Genomic DNA, 9,055 nt, shown 5'->3' with positions numbered 1-9,055 from the left:
CAGCTCTCTGCTATGGCCTAGGAAAGCAGTAAAAGATGGCCCAAGTCCTTGGGCCCCTGCACCCGCGTGGGAGACCCAAAAGGAGCTTCTGGCTCCTTGCTTCGGATCTGCGCAGCTCTGGCCAGCTGGGAAGTGAACCATCAGATGGAAGACCTCTCTCTCTCTCTCTCTCTCTCTCTCTCTCTCTCTGCCTCTGCCTCTGCCTCTCTGTAACTCTGCATTTCAAATAAAGAAATAAATCTTAAAAAAAATTAAAAATTACATTGCACCACCTCCCAGCTTAAAATCCTCCTATTCTACTTTAAGTTCAAGTTCCTTACCATGACCCACAAGGCTTTCTTTTTTTTTAAAGATTTTTTATTTATTTACTTGAAAGCTCTTTTTGCTCCCTATCCGCCGCCATCATGGGTCGCATGCACACTCCCAGGAAGGGCCTGTCCCAGTCGGCTCTGCCCTATCGCCGAAGCATCCTCACCTGGCTGAAGCTGCCGTCTGACGACGTGAAGGAGCAGGTTTACAAACAAGCCTGACTCCCTGACAGATCGATGTGATCCTGAGGGACTCCCACAGCGTGGCACTCCCACAGCGTGGCACAGGTGCGCTTTGTGACAGGCAAGAAAATCTTGAGGATCCTGAAGTCCAAAGGACTTGCTCTTGATCTTCCTGAGGCTCTCTATTATTTAATTAAGAAAGCTGTTGCTGTTCGGAAGCACCTTAAGAGGAGCAGAAAGGATAAAGATGCTAAATTCCGCCTGATTCTGAGAGAGAGCAGAATTCACCGGTTGGCTCGATACTACAAAACCAAGCAGGTCCTCCTCACCAATTGGAAATATGAGTCATCCACAGCCTCTGCCCTCGTGGCATAAATTTGTCTATGTGCTCAAGCAATAAAAGCATTGTTTAACTAAAAAAAAAAAAAGAAAAGAAAAGAAAGAGCTAGAAAGGGAGAGAAAAGAGAGAGAGCGAGCAAGGTCTTCCATCTGCTAGTTCACTCCCCAAATGGCTGCAACTACCAGAGGTAGGCCAGGCTGAAGCCAGGAGCTAGGAGCTTCTTCTGGGTCTCCCTCGTGGGTGCAGGGGCCTAAGCATTTGGGCCGTCTTCTACTGTTTTCCCAGGCTATAGCAGGGAGCTGGATTGGAAATGCTGCAGCCAGACTCAAACCGGCACCCATATCGGATGCTGGCTTTGTACACAGCAGTTTTTCCCACTATGCCACAATACCGGCCCTGACCCACAAAGGCTTTATGTAATCTGATCCCTAGCCGAGTCTCACCTCCTGCCTCTCACACCTGAGCCCATCACGCTCTTATTTCCTATGTTCCAGCCACAATTGCTTTCTTGCATATTCCATACGCATGCCTAGCAACTAACTGCCTTGGGCTCCCACCCTCAGCCTGGGATGCTCTCTCCCCACTTCCCGCCTCTTTAGTTCATGCTCGTGCTATGATCTCAGCTCAAGGTCTTCCTGGAGTAAATCCTCCTGGAACAGCACCCTTCTCTCCCCCAAGCCTAAGTCAAGTCCTCCTGCTACAGACAACTTCACTGGACGTTGACTTATTTGCCTTCATGGCACTTAGCACAGTTACTACTCTCCGTAATTATTTAACACCCAGCTCCCTCACTAAACTGTGAACTCTCTGGGGGCGGAAACCTGTCTGTATTGTTCACTGGTTTGTCTTTAGCACCTTGTGCAGTGTCTGGCACAAAGGAGGAGCTCACTAAAAATTGGTTTAATGGGGGGCTGGCGTTGTGGTTTAGCAGGTAAAGCTACCACTTGCAAAACCGGTATCTTATATGAGTGTCAATTCAAGTCCTGGATACCCCACTTCTGATCCAGCTCCTTGCTAATGGCCTGGGAAAAGCAATGGAGGACGGCCCAAGTACTTGGGGCCAGATGAAGCTCCTGGTTCCTGGCTTCGGTCTGGTCCAGCCCTAGTTGTTCTAGCCATTTGGGGAGTAAACCAATGGATGGAAGATTGATTCCTATTCTCTCTCTCTCCCTCTTAACTCTGCCTTCCAAATAAATGAAGAAATCTTTTTTTAAAAAAATTGGTTTATTGAAGGAATGGATGAATGAAGATCCCTGCCAGCTTGAGCAGTCCACTGTGCCAGCTCCACAGCTCTTTAGCCTGCTATGGCCATGGCAGATCACTGTGTTCCTGTGTTCCCACATCGCTAAGACTATAAACCAGTGGTTGACCTCGCCTCTCCCAGGCAAGCTGGGAGCACAAATCTGTCCTTGGAAAAGACTTGGAATGCAGTAATTCTTAAAGCCAATGCAAAAGGCTTTGGTTTATGTTGTTGAGGTCTCCTGCTCCCTTCATGAGTGAGTCACTTTCCCCAAGTAGCTGCTAGGCACCTGCTGTCTTCCTGGACCTGCCCTTGATGCTGCTAGTCTTAGAGGCATTGGTCTTCCCAGACTTGGCCTGGGCACTTCAAGAACTCCCATGTAAACAACCAATTCCTATAGGCATCAGGCTGTGACGAGTGCTCAGGAGGACAGAGGGAAGAGCAACTGAGTACTGATTGTCCTGTGGAAATGTAGTGGGGGAAGGAGGAGGGGCAGAAGGTTGTCGGAGGGGGTAATCGGATTAGAGACGGAGCAGGAGTGTGTTTCAGGATGGAGAGAGGAGCATCAGGGAAGGACGTTCGTGCTGCGGGAGTGGGCTCTGTCTGGCAGGTGGCCACTAAGGACTGTGTGCCGGATGGCAGGACAGCAGGCACCTGCTGCACATTGCCACCCTCCGCCCGAGCAGTGCTCACCTGACTGCACCCAGGGAGCTTCTGAAACATGCAGAATCTAGGCCCTCCTCCTCCCCAGCCTAGGCCATTCTGATGCAGGGCATCAGGCTGGAGTTCATCCATCTGCGTGTTCAACAAAACTCCTCTCTGCCTGGTTCTGAGGTGGGTAACCCGGACAGTACGCTCACAGGCTTGCTTAGAGGTAGATTGGCAGTTGGCTCATGCAAGAAAGAACCTCAGTAGAAGCCCAGGACCACAGTGGCTCCTGAGATCTTTGATAGCATCACTGCTTGATGGGAGGGTGGCTGGGTAGGAGGAGGGAGTGGCTTTGGTGGTGAGTGGCTGAGCCCAGGTGAGGGTGGATGTTAACAGCTTAAGAGGAGTTCCAAGCCCACCACAAGAGTCCTCAGAGCCTTGGTGGCTGTCCATTCCCAAGTGTCCCACCACCACCAGCCAGGGATCTCTGGGGTGCCCAGTTGGTTTCTGGACCAGAAGGGAACAAGCATGATGAGGCTCTCCTTGGGGGGTGAACCCAGGAACAGAAGAATCTCCAGGCTCCTCCACACATCCAAACAGGCAGTGCTGGCAACGCGTACACTGGGCTCCAAAGGCACAGTCTGTGGGTGAGAGGGACCATTAGAGCAGGAGGTAAGTATACTTCACTCTTTCCTTCAATCATCTGTTCTTCCCACACACTTGTGCTGAGGGCCACACATCGTACCAAACCTTGTGGACTTTGGTTGGTCCACTATCTGCTCATCTATGGTACCCAAGAGCAGCGTGTGCATCTTAAAACTTCTCCCATAGCTCTTTTTTATTCCCTTCTGCCAACCAGTGCTCACTGAGTCGACCTCCGAGACTTCTCTCCTCCTACCCTTCTCTGCAGTCGCTGTGTCCCTGCCTTAGCACCAGAGCTTGATAACTCTTGCCTGAACCGCTGCAGAAGTTTCAGCACTGCTCTGTGCACACTCAGCATAGCACGCTGCAACCGGATTGATTTGATGGTCTCTTACTTTTCAAGCATTTCATGGAGGTGTAGTTTGCATACCATACAGTTCACCTGTTTTCATGTACCATTCAGCGATTGTCAGTGTATTCACAGATTGTGGAACTACCACAAGTTATTTTTGTCCCTTTTAAAATTCATCTTACTGGCTTTCAGCTACTGTTCATATATCTATTCTGATACTCAACTGAAAATACCAATGGTCTTCTAAGTGTACTTTTTTTGTAAAACTGAGTATTTTTCATAGGTGATAGAATACACACACACACACATACAATCCAATTTGAAAACATGCCTGTGTCTCAAAAAGGTCTCATAACCTTTAGCAGTCACTCTATTCCCACACCTAGTCTCGGGCAATCACTAAGGTACTTTCTAGCTCTACAGAGTTGCTTTGCTTTTCCCTGTGCATTTCATATAAATGGAATCATACACTATGTGGTCCTTTGTGTTTGGCTTTGATCGCCTCTCTTATTGTCAAAGTCTACCCAGTTAAAACCCTTGCGGAGCTTCCCATCATTCACCGTCTAAACACCATACCATGCTCTTGAACTTCCTATCATTCCCTAATACACACCATGTACTCTTTCCTGCCTCCATGCATTTGTACCTGCAATTCCTTTTCCTACCTGCCTTACCCTTCTCCCTAAGCAGGCAGTATTTCTGTGTGTTCAACTACCCATCCCCCAGAGTCTTCCACTTCCGCAAGCACGTTGCATTTGTACATGCTCTATTCACTGTACACCGCACAACACATGCCAGCTAGACCATGAGTTCCTGGACGGCAGAGACTCTAGCTTTTCACCTCTATAACACCTAATCTGAGATAGATCCTGGAACAGCCCTTAAACTCACAGTCTTGTGAGGGACACAATAAATCATTAATCAGCCAACCTACATTTACTGAGGCCCTCCTATGTGATGGTGGGAGGAGGGAGAAAATAAAAAGGAAGAGGCAAGGTGCCTAGCTTCTTGGAACTTACAATATAATGAAGAAAAAAAAAGATACAAGGGATCTTCGAAAAGTTCATATAAAATGTGCATTATAAAAAAAAACTATGTATATTTCACATTTTTAATGATTTATTTATTTGAAAGTCATAGTTACAGAGAGAGAAAGAGAAAGAGAGAGAGAAATCTTTAACTGCTGGCTCACTCCCCAAATGGCCATAGCAGCAGGAGCTGGCTAGGTCCAAGCCAGGAACCAAGAGCTTCATCAGGGTCTCCCACATGGGTGCAGGAGCCCAAGGACTTGGACCATCTTCCACTGCTTTCCCAGGCACCATTAGCAATGAAACAAACTTATCGGGACTGGCACTGTGGCATAGTAGGTAAGGCAATGCCGGAATCCCATATGGGTGCCAGTTCGTGTCCTAGATGCTCCACTTCTGATCCAGCTCTCTGCTGTGGCCTGGGAGAGCAGTAGAAGATGGCCCAAGTCCTTGGGCCCCTGCACCCATATGGGAGACCCGGAAGAAGCTCCTGGCCCCTGGCTTCGGATCAGCTCAACTCTGGCTGTTGCAGCCAATTAGGGAGTGAACCAGCAGATGGAAGACTCTCTGTCTCTCTCTGTCTCTCTGTCTCTCTCTCTCTCTCTCTCTCTCTCTGCCTCTCCTTCTCTCTAACTCTTTCAAATAAATAAATAAATAAATCTTTAAAAACACCTTCTCTTTTAATTACATTTTTCCACACACATGTGAGTTCCTCTTATGACTCTCCACAGATCAACAGGTTGCAAAGTGAAACATTACATAATCAAATGTTAGGTGGAGCTGTGTCTGGGGGGGGGGGGCGGCACTGTGCCAAGAGTCAGGATGAGCAGGGTGGGGTGACTTGTATTGGGGAGCCTCCAGAAAGCAACATGGAGGCACTTGGGGGCAGGGAGGACTTGGCCAGAAGTGAGAAATGTACACAAGCTTTTTGGATGGCAGCAAGAGAATTGCCTGAGTGACATCTTGGGGCAGAACAGAGGATGACTTAGGAGACAGAGAACAAGAGGTTGAGTAATCACTTTGGAAACTTAGTAACTTCGAGGCCTGCGCTGTGGTGTAAGTGGGTAAAGCTGCCGCCTTCAGTGCCGCCATCCCATATGGACGCCGGTTTGAGTCCCGGCTGCTCCACTTCTGATCCAGCTCTCTGCTATGGCCTGGGAAAGCAGAAGAAGATGGCCCAAGTCCTTGGACCCCTGAACCCGTGTGGGAGACCCAGAAGAAGCTCCTGGCTCTTCGAATTGGCTCAGCTCCTGCCGTTGACAGAAGACCTCTGTATCTCTCTCTCTCTCTCTGCCTCTCCTTCTCTCTCTGTAACTCTGCCTTTCAAATAAATAAACAAATCTTGAAAGAAAAAAAAAGAAACTTAGTAACTTCATCCGAGAGAGAAGGGTCTAAAGCTGTATCAGCAGGAACAGCCATGTGGCTGGCTTGAGAGACTAAAAATACAAGGGACAGACTTCAAATTAAAATTTCAGACATTTCTGGGCATCCCTGAATGTTCCCTGGCATCCCAACAGCAGCGGAGGTCAAGGTTGGGCCACACTGTGAAAGTCTTGAATGCCCAGCCATGGTGTTCACCCTGTGCCCTGGACAGGATTGGGTATGCCTTTTAGAAAGATGGCTCGGGAAGTGGCGAGGAGAATGGCTGGCTGGGGAGAGCAAGGCTGGAGGCTGTGGCAGCAATTGTGGGCACAGGGGATGGGGGCCTGAGTCCCGACAAGAGGGGTGTGTGGGCATAGAGAGAAGGGTGGAATGCAAGAGCAAGCCAGCTCCCATCAGATGAAGCACTTTAAAGACAAGGATGCCTTGGGGAGCAAGGCACAGGTTGTCTGGAGGGAGAGCAGCAGGCTCCCAGGAGAGGCTGAGCCGAGCATCTTGCAATGTTTCCCTTTTACCTGTGCCTGCGATTTTTCCCTGCTACCTGTGCTGCCCCTAGGGAAGGCGGTGGGAGAGCTTAGGTGGAAGAGCCTGAGCAGCTGCCACGACTGAAACGTTTCCCAAGCTTTCCCCTGGCTACTGAGTCCTGCACACTTCCCTTTCCATCAGGCTCCGGCGCCAGTCCAGAGCACACAGTGTCCTCCCAAGCAGATGCAAGCATTCTGGGCTGGGTGAATCACTGTCCCTGGCCAGAAGGGCCTTCCTGCCAGGGCAGAGACCAGGCAAACCCAGAGAACACGCCAAAGGACCTCCTGTGCAAACCCATACAGAAAGATCCGCATAGGACAAAACAACAGGTGTCAAAATAGTGCTGCCTCTTTCTGGGATGACTTTCAACACAGCTGATGGAAGAGATGGCCCAACTCAGCCCTGCTGGCCAGGAGCATCTAGAATACTCTCCTAGTGCAAGCCTAGCACTCCTTGGGGATGCAGGAGCCAAGAAGGCAGAGCTTGCTTCCTTCTTTTTTTCTTAAGATTTATTTTATTTATTTGAAGGGCAAAATTACAGAGAGAGAGACAGAGACAGAGATCTTCTATCCACTGATTTACTCTCCAAATGGTCACAGCAGCCCAGACTGGGCCAGGCAGAAGCCAGGAACCCAGAACTCCATCTGGGTCTTCCACATGGATGGCAGGGGTCCAAGCACTCGGGCCATCTTCCACTGCTTTCCCTGGCACATTAGCAGGGAGTTGGATGGAAAGTGGAGCAGCCAGAATGCAAACCAGTGTTCCTATGGGATGTTGGTGTGCATCACAGGCGGCGGCTTAACCTGCAGAGCCACAATGTTGGCACCTAGAGCTTGCTTCTATGTGTGGTTTGGCTTGGCTCTAGCCCAGACACATCTGAGCTAACATCAAATCTTGCCACTATCCCATGTTTCTCAGGGTTGCACATGGATGTGCAGATGGCTTTGGGCAGGGACAGGAGGCTGGTAGCAGGGGAAAGCTCATCCTCACAGGCAGCAAAGTGGGCTGAGAATTTTCCCCAGGCCCTTGCTGTCTTCTCTAGGACTTCTGTGGAGTGCAGTGGTCTCTCAGGGCCTGGAATAGAGCTGCCATTCCCTTTTGTGGCAACCTCTGAGCCCATGTCACAGTCACTGGGGAGACTGCCTCTATAGTGGTTAAGGGCAGTGGCTGGAAAGTAGCTGGCTTGGAACTGTAGGCCTCACTCTCTCTTTACGAACTACAGACCTTGGACAAGTTACTTTACCACTCTGAGCCTGAATTTCTACTACCAAAGGGTAAATTGGTGATAACAAGGGTGCTTGGGAGGATGAAATGAGATTACGCATGTGAAGGGTTTAGCTTGGTCTCTGACACTTAGTAAGCATTCGAGAGATGTTGGCTATTATCTATTATAAGATTATGTATTACAGCTATTCTTTTTTTTTATTTTTGACAGGCAGAGTGGATAGTGAGAGAGAGAGAGAGACAGAGAGAAAGGTCTTCCTTTTTGCCGTTGGTTCACCCTCCAATGGCCGCCGTGGCTGGTGCATCTCGCTGATCCGAAGCCAGGAGCCAGGTGCTTCTCCTGGTCTCTCATGCGGGTGCAGGGCCCAAGGACTTGGACCATCCTCCACTGCCTTCCCGGGCCACAGCAGAGAGCTGGACAGGAAGAGGGGCAACCGGGACAGAATCGGGCGCCCCAACCGGGACTAGAACCCAGTGTGCTGGTGCCACTAGGCAGAGGATTAGCCTGTTGAGCCACGGCGCCGGCCAACCTTTGTTGATTTTTATGCCCATCACCTCTTAGTTCCCTTCATCCTTCATCAGATTCTCTGGCCCAAGGTAGCAGCTCAGTACCCTCACCCCCACCCCACCCCAGCTTCAAGCTGCCATTGCTGGGCCACAGAACCCTCCCCACGGATCTTTCTTTGTGGATCTCAGGGAATCAGGTCCTGCTTCGCAGATGACAGTTCTCTCGGAGCTACTCAACCTAATTCAGAGCCATTTGCCCTCTCTGCCTCTGCCTTTCTTAAAAAAGATTTATTTATTTATGTGAAAGTCAGAGTTACATAGAGAGAGGAGAGGCGCGAGGTGGAGGGTCTTCCATCCACTAGGTCACTCCCCAAATGACTGCAATGACCAGAGCTGCTCCGATCCGAAGCCAGGAACCAGGAGCTTCTTCCGGGTCTCCCACGCAGGTGCAGGGGCCCAAGCACTCAGACCATCTTCTACTGCTTTCCCAGGCCACAGCAGAGAGCTGGATCAGAAGTTCAGCAGCGGGGACTCAAAGTGGTGCCCATATGGGATGCCGGCACTGCAGGTGGTAGCTTTACCTGCTATGCCACAGTGCTGGCCCCTGTCTTTTTTAAAAAGATTTATTTATTTATTTATTTATTTTAAAGACAGTTACAGAGAGGCAGAGGCAGAGAG

At 49.8% G+C, this 9,055-nt stretch overlaps 1 pseudogene; it reads left to right on the top strand.

Moving 5' to 3' along the window:
- The first annotated feature begins 404 nt into the window (after window positions 1-404).
- LOC133753308 (small ribosomal subunit protein uS15-like) lies at window positions 405-866 on the top strand (annotated as a pseudogene).
- The last annotated feature ends 8,189 nt before the right edge of the window (window positions 867-9,055 follow it).

The sequence above is a fragment of the Lepus europaeus genome, chromosome X (assembly GCF_033115175.1).
Source record: "Lepus europaeus isolate LE1 chromosome X, mLepTim1.pri, whole genome shotgun sequence".
NCBI classification, from domain to species: Eukaryota; Metazoa; Chordata; class Mammalia; order Lagomorpha; family Leporidae; genus Lepus; species Lepus europaeus.
This window is presented reverse-complemented; position numbering and strand designations above follow the sequence as displayed.